This window comes from Aotus nancymaae, unplaced genomic scaffold, assembly GCF_030222135.1.
Source record: "Aotus nancymaae isolate 86718 unplaced genomic scaffold, 86718_ANA_hifiasm-v0.15.2.pri h1tg000058l, whole genome shotgun sequence".
NCBI lineage: Eukaryota > Metazoa > Chordata > Mammalia > Primates > Aotidae > Aotus > Aotus nancymaae.
The window spans coordinates 49,775,134-49,786,592 of record NW_026988472.1 but is presented as its reverse complement, the minus strand read 5'-3'; the positions used below and the strand labels follow the sequence as shown (position 1 = coordinate 49,786,592).

Sequence of the window (11,459 nt, the reverse complement as noted above, 5' to 3'; positions counted from 1 at the left end):
AATATAAAATATTCAAATTTCTCAGTATGTGGACTTCCATGGAACAGGAAGAAGGAGACAATGAAAATAATTTTTTGTTGAAAGTAACATTCCCCTCATTTTCTCCTTGATACTTAACACTCAAAAACAAGTATACAAAACTAGGAATATGGAAAAGGACCACAGAGGACGTTACATTGTAAAGTCATAGGACCTACTCTCAACTTCCGTCCTCATCAAGACCCTTGCCTATCGAGCTGAGGGCTCCCTGGTCCACTGGAGAAAGTGGGTGGTCTCAGGTCATCACCCCTGCTTCAGCAAAGAATTCCCAAGTCACTTGCTGTCAAACTTAAAAGAATTGACCTGGACAGAGATCGAGCCTGCCCAGTAGCTGCCCTACTTCTTCTTGGTTTTCTCATGCCAGAAGGATTTGACTTCGGTGAACTTCAAAACTTGATTGGCTGGTTTCCCTGTCTCCGGCTGCACCTCAGTTGTTGGCATCAAAGGAGTTGTCTGCCACCTCAATTTCCTCCTTCCTGACCCTTCAGGATGGGGATCATACCCATTTTCCTCCTTTCTTCCTTTTTGGAAATGTGTTAGGTGTCTGAAGCTTTATCTTCTTGGTTTGAGGAGTCTCTGCCTCCTTGGCAACCTCATTCTGCATCCACTTATTTCCTGAACTCAGCTTGGAAACTGCCACTGCTGCCTTTTCCTTTTCTTCTTCCTCCTCCTCGCTGTTCTTAGGTGCTTTTCCATTCTGGGCAGTCACAGCAGAGGTGCCATTGCTCCTGGGGACTTGTGGTCTTGGAGAGCCCTTGCCTTTGGGTTTCTCTTCCTCCTCCTCACTGGAGTTATCAGAGGAAGAACTGCTGCTGCTCTCGGCCTTTCCTTTCTTTGTGGAGGCTGGCTTGGAAGGGACTCTGCCTCCTGCTGCCTTCCTCAACTTTTTTTTAACTGGGGGTTTAGATGTCTTCTCTTTCTCCTCCTAACTGCTGGAGCTGTATGAATCAAAGCTGCTGTCCTTACCACCCTCGGAAGCCTGCTTGGCAGGCAGATATGGAGCTACTTTGTCAGTCACCTTGGGCTTAGCAGTGGCCATGTCGTCTTTGTCTTCTCCTCCTCACTGGAACTGCTCTCTTCCTCACTGGAGCCGCTGTCAGCCTTTCTCATCAGAGGCTTCTGGCCACTGCTTACTGGTTGCTTGAGGGTTGCAGCTGGCTTCACTGCACGTGACTTGGTAGTGGCAGCTGGCTTATTTGAGGAATTCTTGCTGGTACCCGGCTGGCTTGGAAGGAGCTTCATCATCCTCAGAGCTGTTGGAGTCTGAGCTGTCTGAAGAGCTCTCTGCTGCTTTCTTTGCTGGAAGTTGTTTAGTAGTTGCTTTAGAGATGACTGCCTTAGCCAGAGTTTCTCCTCTTCCTCCGAACTTGAAACAGACTCATTGCTGCTTTTGGAAGGCTGTTTCTTCTCCACAGTTTTCCTGGGAGGCTGGGTTCCCAAGGACTTCTTTGATGGGGGAGCATGCAGGGGAAACTGAACTTTAGAGACCTGGGGTTTTTTTTCATGATTATTTTTTCCTACTCCTCTTACTCCTCACTGGAGGGGGGGTCCTCACTGCTGGAACTCTTTTGGATAGGGCTGGCAGCTGCTTTCACTGGAATCTTGGCCACAACTTGCCTTTAAGGTACAGTCTTCTTGGGGATGGCTGCTGCCCTCTCCTCCTTTTAGTCAACACTGCTGCTGCTGCTGCTGCTGTTATCGCTGGCTGCTTTGCCATTGACGACTTCAGGTGCTGCTAGAGCTCTGATTCTTTAGCTTCAGCCTGAGCTTTAGCTGCTACAGATGTCTTTGGTTTGTGGTTCTTTGGTGCCTCATTCTCAGAGCTTGAGTCAAAATCAGAATCAGAGCTCTTAGCCTTCTTAAGAGGAGCATTGGCTGCCTTGGCTTGGGGCTTAACTTCCTTCTGGACAGACTTTTTCTCTTTGTCCTCCTCATCATCATCACTGGATTTTTCACTGCTGCTGCTCTCTGGTGCTTTGGCATAGCCTTTCCAGGAGGCTGAGGCAAACTTGCTCACAGCCTTCTTACCTGGAGGCCCTTGAGCTTCTTCCTCCTCCTTGCTGCTGTCCTCACTACTGTCACTGGATGAAGTCTCTTCTTAGCTTTCTTAGTCACTGGTCCATTTATTTGCCTGTAACTTTTGCTTTGGGGCCTTAGCAGACTTAAGACAGAAGCTATAGACATCCAAGAGGGAAGAGGCATTGGCATCCTGCTCTTGTAGCTCTTGTAGCTTTGGCGAATATATTGGCCACCTCTGAGAGTTGGTTATCACACACGAAGTAGAGCACAAGGGGATACAGGTCTGTGGGAACCACACAAGCCAGTGTCTACCATCCTCTTGGCAATATACATGACTACCATTTTCTAATGGTGCCATTTTAAAGTTGCCTACTTAACAATTATTTAGGGCAATACAACAGGTAATCAAGAGATGGGCAGTCTAAAGTGTGGGAGACAAACTATTTGAAGACTAGCAAATAAAAATTTTATAATCTATAAGGTATTTTTTGTCTATGTTTCTACTTGCTTAACTTGTCTATAAACTTATGTCTTTAGAGTTGAGCCTTTGGGGGCCATGGCAAGACCTAGCTTCCAGCATTGTTTGCCTTGGTCTCTACATCTAATACATAACTAAAATTATTTATTTACTTCTTCAATTTTTCACTAAAAATAAAGGTCACTAAGAGTTAACACTATCATTAATACATGTAATTAAAACTACTAGATGTAGAGAAAATTCTATATACATTGTGTACACAAAACATACAATGTGTTTTGGGGTTTTTTGTAAAAGTTATAAAAAGGCATAGGAATGTGGTTTCTCTTAAAGAGAAAGCAATTTTGCCTAGTTTAGAGAGTTTAAGAATTGCAAATTTAACTAATAAGATATAATGGCTAAAACTAAACAGCTGCAGAAAGTTGGAAAAGAAAGTAAATTTTGTCCTAAAGTGATAGAACAAAACTGAAGGCTTAAGCAAGTTGTAGAAGATTTACGAAAAACTAATCTTGTGAAAGAAGTTCTTAGTTTATGAAAAACTAATCTTGTGAAAGGAGTGCCATCAAGTTGGCTACAGTTTCAACGGGATTATTTAGTTTTTCTGTAAACTGAACATTAATGTCAAAATCACACTTATACTGGGCCGGAGTCTGTGCCCCTGTGTCAGAATAACAACATTTTCCTGTAAAATTGATCTGTTCTTCAATAAAAAAATATAAAAACTTATAAAAGACTTATGGAAATCTTACCTTATGATCACACTGATTGAGACTAGGTATATTTAAAGAAATATAAGATTTTATTAAAATTAGCTTCAGATTTAATAATACACAAATGCAAAGGTAAAATTTGGTTTTCTCTTTTGAAAAAGATTTTCATGTAGTATTAAAAGATAGTGAAATATTTTTGTTTACCTTTGAGTAAACTGCAAAGAAAGAGGGGAGAGAGAGAGACAGACTCAGCTGGCATCAAGCTGTTTTTATTAGGTCTTATTGTTTGGAAAATGAAGTCTCCTCTCTATTAAAGAATAAAGATTTTTGCTCTTGAAAACCTTTGAATTATCACTTTGGCTAAATGGCTAAATGAGTTACTTTACAGTGGCCTCTGATCCTATTTTGTGACATCAAATGTTTTAAATCGTTGATATTTGACAAATTTTGCAAAATCATATTCTAAATTCAGTCTTTAGCTTTGGATGTTAGGATCCCTAAAATTCAAGAGAGACATATTTGGCTTATGTGATGTATTAAAATTATACAGGAGGCTTTATCAAATATGAAATGATGTTTAACTTTCTTTGAGTTATAGTTTAAATAAATATGTTATTAATGTGTTCCAAATTGTATGAGATTTCTATAATTCTGATGTCTTAATATTATCAATAATAATTATGATTATTCTTGTAATTGCTGTATGCCATAGCAGTAACCAAATTTCCTTGTTAATTATGTCTTTAACAACAGCTGTTCTAATATTTTTGTCATTTGATTTTTCTAAAACAATCAGTTTGTGGTCAGCTACAGTCCAAAAGCTTCTTTAGGAAAGTTCATGAAAAGCACTCTGATGCTCTTGAATTCAGGTTTCTGATAATGTTAAAGGCCTTATGCCACTGGACTAAGAAAACTTCCAGGACTCTCAGTGGAGAGCTGATGTGTGTTCATGATGCCTGCTGGCCCAATATCATGCAATATAGTGAGTTAATTGCATGGGACTAAACTAGTAGATAACAGAAAGGTTTTGTTGTTGTTGTTGTTGTTGTTTGCTTTTTGGTTTGAAACATTGCTGATTCTTTTTGTGTTTCTTTCCAGAATTAAGAAACTTTTCCTGTTGAGCTATTTATAGCTTAGCACAAATTGAAAAAGTATATATACTCTTGTGAGCAAAAGTTAAAGCATATTTCTTTGTACCTGATTTCTCCAGATTTGGGAAACTATTTGTAAGTTTTCTTATTTTACAACAATATAGTTATTTGCATACCTTCAATAAGAATCTTTTTTCTTTTGTTAACAGGACACAGTTGGAGACACTGGTTACTTTACCAAGGTTTTGTCTGGAATGGCATGTTTTCATATATGACTAGACTGCTTTGAGGGGTGGAGGTTGACTTCAGAGAGACAGTAAAATACCCTTAGAAAGACTGGCCTGTTATCTTTTTCTATGTGATTCCTTTACAAGTTTCTGACCTGTTATAAATAAAAATGCTACTTTTTGACAGGCCCAGGAAACACAGGTGTTTTTGGTACCTTGAGATGGGAGAAATTTCCCCAATTTATAGAAATTTGCAGGTACAAAAAAAATCATAGGCTTGTCTAACCTGAAGACGCATTTAACAAGTCTAACCTGAAATTCATTATTTAAAAAATTTCCAGCAAAGCCAAATTAAAAGGGCCTAAATGGCCAATAATTATTTCTGCAGCACTTTATGTAAACAATTGGCCAAGTATAAATCTTTTTAAACTTATTTTGCAAATAAATCGGTCCCACTATGATTTGTCTTTTGTAGAAATGGGGGACCTAGACAGAAAAAAAATTGTAAAATTATAGTTAACTACCCCGCTGGATGGATGGAGGGATGGAGGGATGGATGGATGGATGGATGGATAGATAGAGATATCCAGCACTTTCGTAACTGCCTACTAATGTATGGATTCCTCAAAAAACTCCTTTAAACACCTGATTAAAACTACAGTCCAGAAAACACTGTAAGGTTGCTGCTGAAATTTGAAAATCCTTCTAAGACAAAAAGAAACTAATGTGTAGACTGCTTCAGACATACAACAGAGTCAACGTACAACTGAAAAAGTTAAAATAACGATTGCCTAAATAACTGCTTGGATTGAGAAGTTGGTGGTATAGCCTGAATCAGTTTCCAGGATTACTTTCTGTTTGTTGCTGTAATATAATTTGGCCTTGTTTTTTCCCTTCTTCTTCTTTTCCTTTCTTTTTTGTCACCATTTTTCTCTATTGGACACAAGACCTTACAACTTCTTAGTAATGAGCCTCCCTAAATATGTGGGAACTAAACTTCAAGTAATAAATCATCATCAACAAGGGAACAAATGAAACAATAACCAGAGACTCATTTTTTTCTATGACGCTTTCTTCCAAGGATTTTGAAGGATGGGGGAAATATGAAAGATAATAGAATCTCAGGACCCCAAACTCACTATGCCAAAGGGAAAGTTAAGCTTGGAAACTGAGTCAGCAATGGTGATTTCGTTTTGTTCCCAAACGGATATCTGTAATTTTACAACCCTGTATCACAGCCTCATTTTCTCTATTTCCTCTTTTCACTTGTTTACTTTATCTTATGTAAAATGCAAATTTACTGAGCATGAGATAATACATAACTGACCTTTTCCTCTACTCCCCTTTTCACATGTAAAGTGTAGACTTACTGAGGCTAACCAGAGTCTCATAAGAATGCAACTATCTGTCTCACTACCCACCCTTCATCTCCTTTTTTCTGCTCCTGCATGCCTTTTCCTCTTTAAATGCAAAAGTTGCCAATACTCCTTTTGGGAAAAGCATAGGTCAAAAATGCTCCTGCAACTTGAATTATTTCCCATGTGCACTCTTAATCTTGGTTAAAGAAAACTCTATTGATTGAGACCTGCCTCCATCACTTTTTGTTCACACCTCCGACAATAGGAAACACTAAACACAGCTTAACCTCTGGTAGATATAACATAAGGCTTTGTTTGTAAGGTCTATTTACTTCAGCTCCCTTTACACAGTACACCACATCTGGTTTGCAACACAAAGTTACAAGGCACACTAAAGAAGAAAAAACGCAGTTTGAAAGACAAGCCTCAGAACTAGACTCATATAATAATAGCAATGTTGGGATTAGTATACTAAAAATTAAAAATGACTATAATTAATACAATAAAGGCTGTAATGAAAAATGTTTGCAAATGTGCAGAAACAAATTGTAATTTAGCAGAAAAGTGAAAACTCTATCATTGAAAAGAAAATGGAAATTTTTTAAAAGTAAATAACAGAAATAAAATGCATTTGATAGACTCAGCAACAGACTGGAGTCCACCACAACAAAAAGAATTAATAAGCTTAAAGAACTCAATAGAAATTTCTCACGCTAAACAACAAAGATGAAAAAAGAAAAAAATAGAATGGAGTATCTAAAGACTGTAGGAAAATTTAAAAGGTGTAACACATGAACAGTGGAAAGATTGAGAGAGAAGAAAGAGACAAAAAAACAGAAAAAATATATATATTTGAAGCCAGAATGACTTTCCCAAGATTAATAACAAGTATATGAAATCTAAATAACAAACAGATCACGGAAGCTCAGAAAACAATAATCAAGTTAAAGACCAAAAACCTTTAAGCCTACCTGTATTATATTCAAGTTAAATCATATAAAGAGAAAATTTCAAAAAAGCTACAGGGGGAAAACAACTTGCTAATAAAGGAGCAAAAATAATAATTACATACATAATTTTCAGAAATCACCCAGGGGTTCTACAGTGGGCTATCCAGTCCTCTTTTGCACAGTTGGTGGGACACTGCCGAGCAGAGCTGGAGGCCCTGCTTGCCCACGAATATGCCAGTGATGAGTGCAGGCACCAGCACTAATAGGGGTGGCCGGGAGGAGTCCCTGGTGAATTGTGTGGAGGTCTCTGCAGGGAGGTGAGGGGACTGTGCTGGCTCTTCCTCCTAAATAGGCAGAAATGTGATTTGTTTCCTTATCACACCCTGTTCCAGGGCTCATGACTCCTAGTTCAGATGCACACTCTAGTCTATTTGCAGACTGCAATGTGATTGAGAGCCATGGGGGAACACTTGTTTTGCAACTCTCCATGGAAACAGTTTCAGGACATAACCTTGCCACTCAAACTGATATAGCTAGCTTTAAGGCTCACCTGTTCTCTGACTTGGCAGGACTGCTGCTTCCTGTAAACAGGAGATACCACCTTTGGGCTTGTGCATGTACGTATTTGTTGTGCTGGTGCCACTTTGGGGCCCATGTGAGTGGGTGTTGGTGATGGCGTTGTCAGCTGGTTGGCTCAGCCTGAGTTAGGCCCTGGGGGAAGTGGTAAGGTGCCAGAAGAGTTGGAACAGGGTAGGTAGTTCCCCAGCTCCCAAACCCCTAGATGGCCCACTGGACAGCATGTCCTAAGGGGCAGGACTGGGGTCAGGGTAGCCCAGAATTCAGGTGCTGGCTGTGATGGAGTGGGCTTGTCCCTAGGTCACCAGGCAAACTCTTAGGCAGGGCAGGTGGAATGCTTAGGTGGCAAGAGCCCAAGACAATATTACAGGCATGTGAGGGCTGGGTTTTCAGAAGGGCTCTGGGCCATAGGTGAACTGTTCAGCAGGGACAAGAGAGCTGTGCTGTAGGCCTTTCACTGGAGAGGGCAGGACCCCTTACCTGGGGCAGTGGAGACTGGCAGCTGTTGGACACATGGCATACTTGCACTTCCCTCCCACCCAAACAATGCTGAACTTCACAGCTGCAGGCATGCAAAGGTGCCAAGCATATTCTGTTACCACTTGGGGTTTTCCCCTGATGAAAGCAGAACGAAGATCCACCACAGTGTTCAGGTGGGAGCAAGGTCCCTGCACTGGAAGCCTAAGCTGAGGCTTGCCTAGCTTAGAGCAGTGAGGGTGGGTAGGAGGAGTCACATGGTCTACAATCTGAGTGGTTCCAAGAGAAATGCAGAGGTGTGCCAGTCTGAAGAGTTCAGGCTGGGGCGGAGTTGCTGTGCTGGAAGCCTGAGGGGAGCTTTGCATGTGGAGGAGGAGCAGAGCCTTCTGACCACACTATGGCTGCAGCCTCTACCAGGATTATGGCACTGAACCAGGCTTCTCAGGGATCCAGGACCTGTGGGGCTCTATGTGGGCTTGAGCAGTGCCTCTGCAAACACTCCCAGCAGATGTCTGTGTTAGTCTAGAGGCCCAGGGCTGAAGTTGGGGGGATTCTGCCATGTCCAGGGTTACAAAGGTCCCTGTTGGAAGCATGAGTACCCTGGAGACTCTCCTTCACTCACCTTTTCCCCATGGTGGGGAGTTTCTCCTGGATACACACTAGTCCTGGGTGGGTGGCTGCCCAGCTTCAGTCCTTTCTGTTCTCTGTGGGTGCCACGCTTTCTTGGTAAGTCTTGATGTGATCTCAGATGATCCCCTTGAAGAGCTTGCATTTACTCACCATTCTGTTTCCTCTTCATGAGATCGCTATACACTAACTGCCTCTAGTAAGCCATTTTGGACCAACCTCCAAAAATCAAGCTTTTAAAAAGAAGAAAAAGCCATCTTATCTGGTACACTTGAAATAGAAATTTCGAATTTTAAAATTAAGTTTTGTCTGAGTGGGAGGCTTGCTGGCATGACTTGGCCTGCAAAATTGACCTACTTTGATCTTTGCAATTAAATGAGACTTTTGAACTTCTTTTCTGTAAATGAATTCTTCAAAATGGTCATTAATGATACTCCTGATATGTCTTTCTTCATTTTTTTTATATAAAGATTGACTTGCTATCAGTAACAAATGTAAAACTAATATAAAAGCACTATCCAGAGAGGTCTATAAATGTACTGGTCTGTGTATACCCAGAATCTAGGAAGTAAATAATAATAATAATGGCACTTATTATTTCATGGGATAGCAGAGCATTTATTGACAATCAAAGCTTCAGGTGAAACACAGAATTAAATGGCTCCTCTAATTAGATGGCTCCGCTAGAAAGGAAGGTGCAAAATATTATGGAAAGCATTGATCACAGTGCATTGAACCATTATTACCCAAATTCTGGACAATAAAAGATGTGTTTTAATTAATTCTCTATCTCCCCATTGAATTAGTGGACGCCTCACTACGTTTTATATTGCTTGAATTACATATGGGAGTGATCACCTGTCTGCTGCTATAAGTGTGGTATACGGGAATCCGTTCTTTTCCTAGCTTTTTTCTTGGGCAGGCAGATTTGATTTTGAGTCCAGGTAGCTGTTCCAAGACAGTCAGCAGCATTACTCCAAGAATTGTATTTCTAATCACAGGATAATACATTTCTAATTAGACAGCAACTTATGCAAAATAAACATGTAGCAGAAAAGCCAGAAAAAATTAAGTTAGGTTAGAAGTTAAAAGTAACTGGGTGTGATGGTGTACACCTCTAGTCCCAGCTACTTTGGAAACTGAGATAGAAGGATCATTTAAGTCCAGGAGTTCAAAGCCAGCCTCACCAATACAATGAGGTCCCCATTCCTTCCAAAAAGGTAGCCAAACATAATTTTTAATTCTTCCTTATCTAAATCTCAATTTTTAAATCAGCAATGTGAGTGCAACAGTAATTGATAATTTAGATTTTCTGCTTGTGTTTTGTTTATATATTATGTCTGGGAAGTCAACATAATATATGGCCATACTTAAGGGGCCATGAAATGCTCAGTTAATATGATATATATTAGGTACTTAATAAGTAATTGTTAAAGTTTTAAAAATTGGAAACTACAGAAGGAATTTCCTGAGAAATTTCATCAGACAATTATCAAGCAGTTCCCATGTATCTCATGGTATTAGGCCTTGGGGATGCAAGGCTGAATCTTGTGTGCTCACATTTTTCAAAACTAGAGAGATAGAGTTTGGAACATGTAGAGTTATTGATGTATTTGTTAACTTTCCACAGTAGAAATACATTATAGTTGTTCCAAAAACAGAGTAGGGGATTGTATTAATCATGTTTTATTTTTTTTTCTTTATTTTATGATACTTTGACATCCTGGGGCCTTGTAGACTAGGGAAAGAAATGCCTCCTCAAGAGTTACCTAATTCCCAACAATAGCAAACAATTCGCTTGCAAGAATTTTTTTATAAGTAAACTAACCAGTCACAAGACCGTACCCTACCCATCTCTTTTTATCAGTTTCCTGCAGTCTGTGACACTATTCCCCTCCCCAGGTCTAGGTTCCGGACAACTAGGAACCAACACCTAACAAAGTTAGGCCTTCAGATCCTTATATCGTTTGTTGCCTTGGTGTTGGTTGGCCCACTTAAAAATAGGAACCAATTGGAATAGGTTAGATTTTCAACTTCTGATTTTGTGTTTTTGCTTCCTGTTCATGATCTGCAGTTGTCCTCTTATACCTGAATGTTTACTGTTATTCTCTACACTTACCTTTTTCTTTCCCTACAGTTGCCATGAACCATCTGGCTCTGCTGCCTCTCACTGCCAGCAGTAGGCCTCTGTGCTGGGGCCAGGTACTCCTCCGTCTCTGGAGCAGGAGCCATGCCTTGCTAGTCCAGCACTCTGTCCAACTTCTTCCTTGGACTATCTAGATATTTAACATCCCAGATATAACCTTTGTCACCACTTTCTAAAATTTAGACTTTGCCATCAGTGACTCGAGGGCAAATATTTTAGTAACTGATATGTTAATTTGTCAAGTTTCATTGATTAGCATTTAGTCAGCTCCTATCAAACTGTGGGCTATTATGTAAATGCCTAAATGACACATGAAATATGCTTCATTTTAGTACATTTTTTTTTGTTTTTTTTTAATTTATTTTTTTATTTTTTTATTGCATTTTAGGTTTTGGGGTACATGTGAAAAATATGCAAGATTGTTGCATAGGTGCATACGTGGCAGTGTGATTTGCTGCCTTCCTCCCCTTCACCTATATGTGGCATTTCTCCCCATGCTATCTCTCCCCAACTCTCCACCCCATTCCCCCGCAACAGACCCCAGTGTATAGTGCTCCCCTCCCTGTGTCCATATGTTCCCATTGTTCAACACCCGTCTATGAGTGAGAACATGCAATGTTTGATTTTGTGTTCTTGTGTCAGTTTGCTGAGAATGATGGTTTCCAGGTTCATCCATGTCCCTACAAAGGACGCGAACTCATCGTTTTTGATGGCTGCATAATATTCCATGGTGTATATATGCCACATTTTCCCTGTCCAGT

At 40.1% G+C, this 11,459-nt stretch overlaps 1 pseudogene; it reads right to left on the bottom strand.

Moving 5' to 3' along the window:
* Nucleotides 1-312: 312 nt before the first annotated feature.
* On the bottom strand, nucleotides 313-10,784 carry LOC105704635 (nucleolar and coiled-body phosphoprotein 1-like; annotated as a pseudogene).
* Nucleotides 10,785-11,459: the final 675 nt, after the last annotated feature.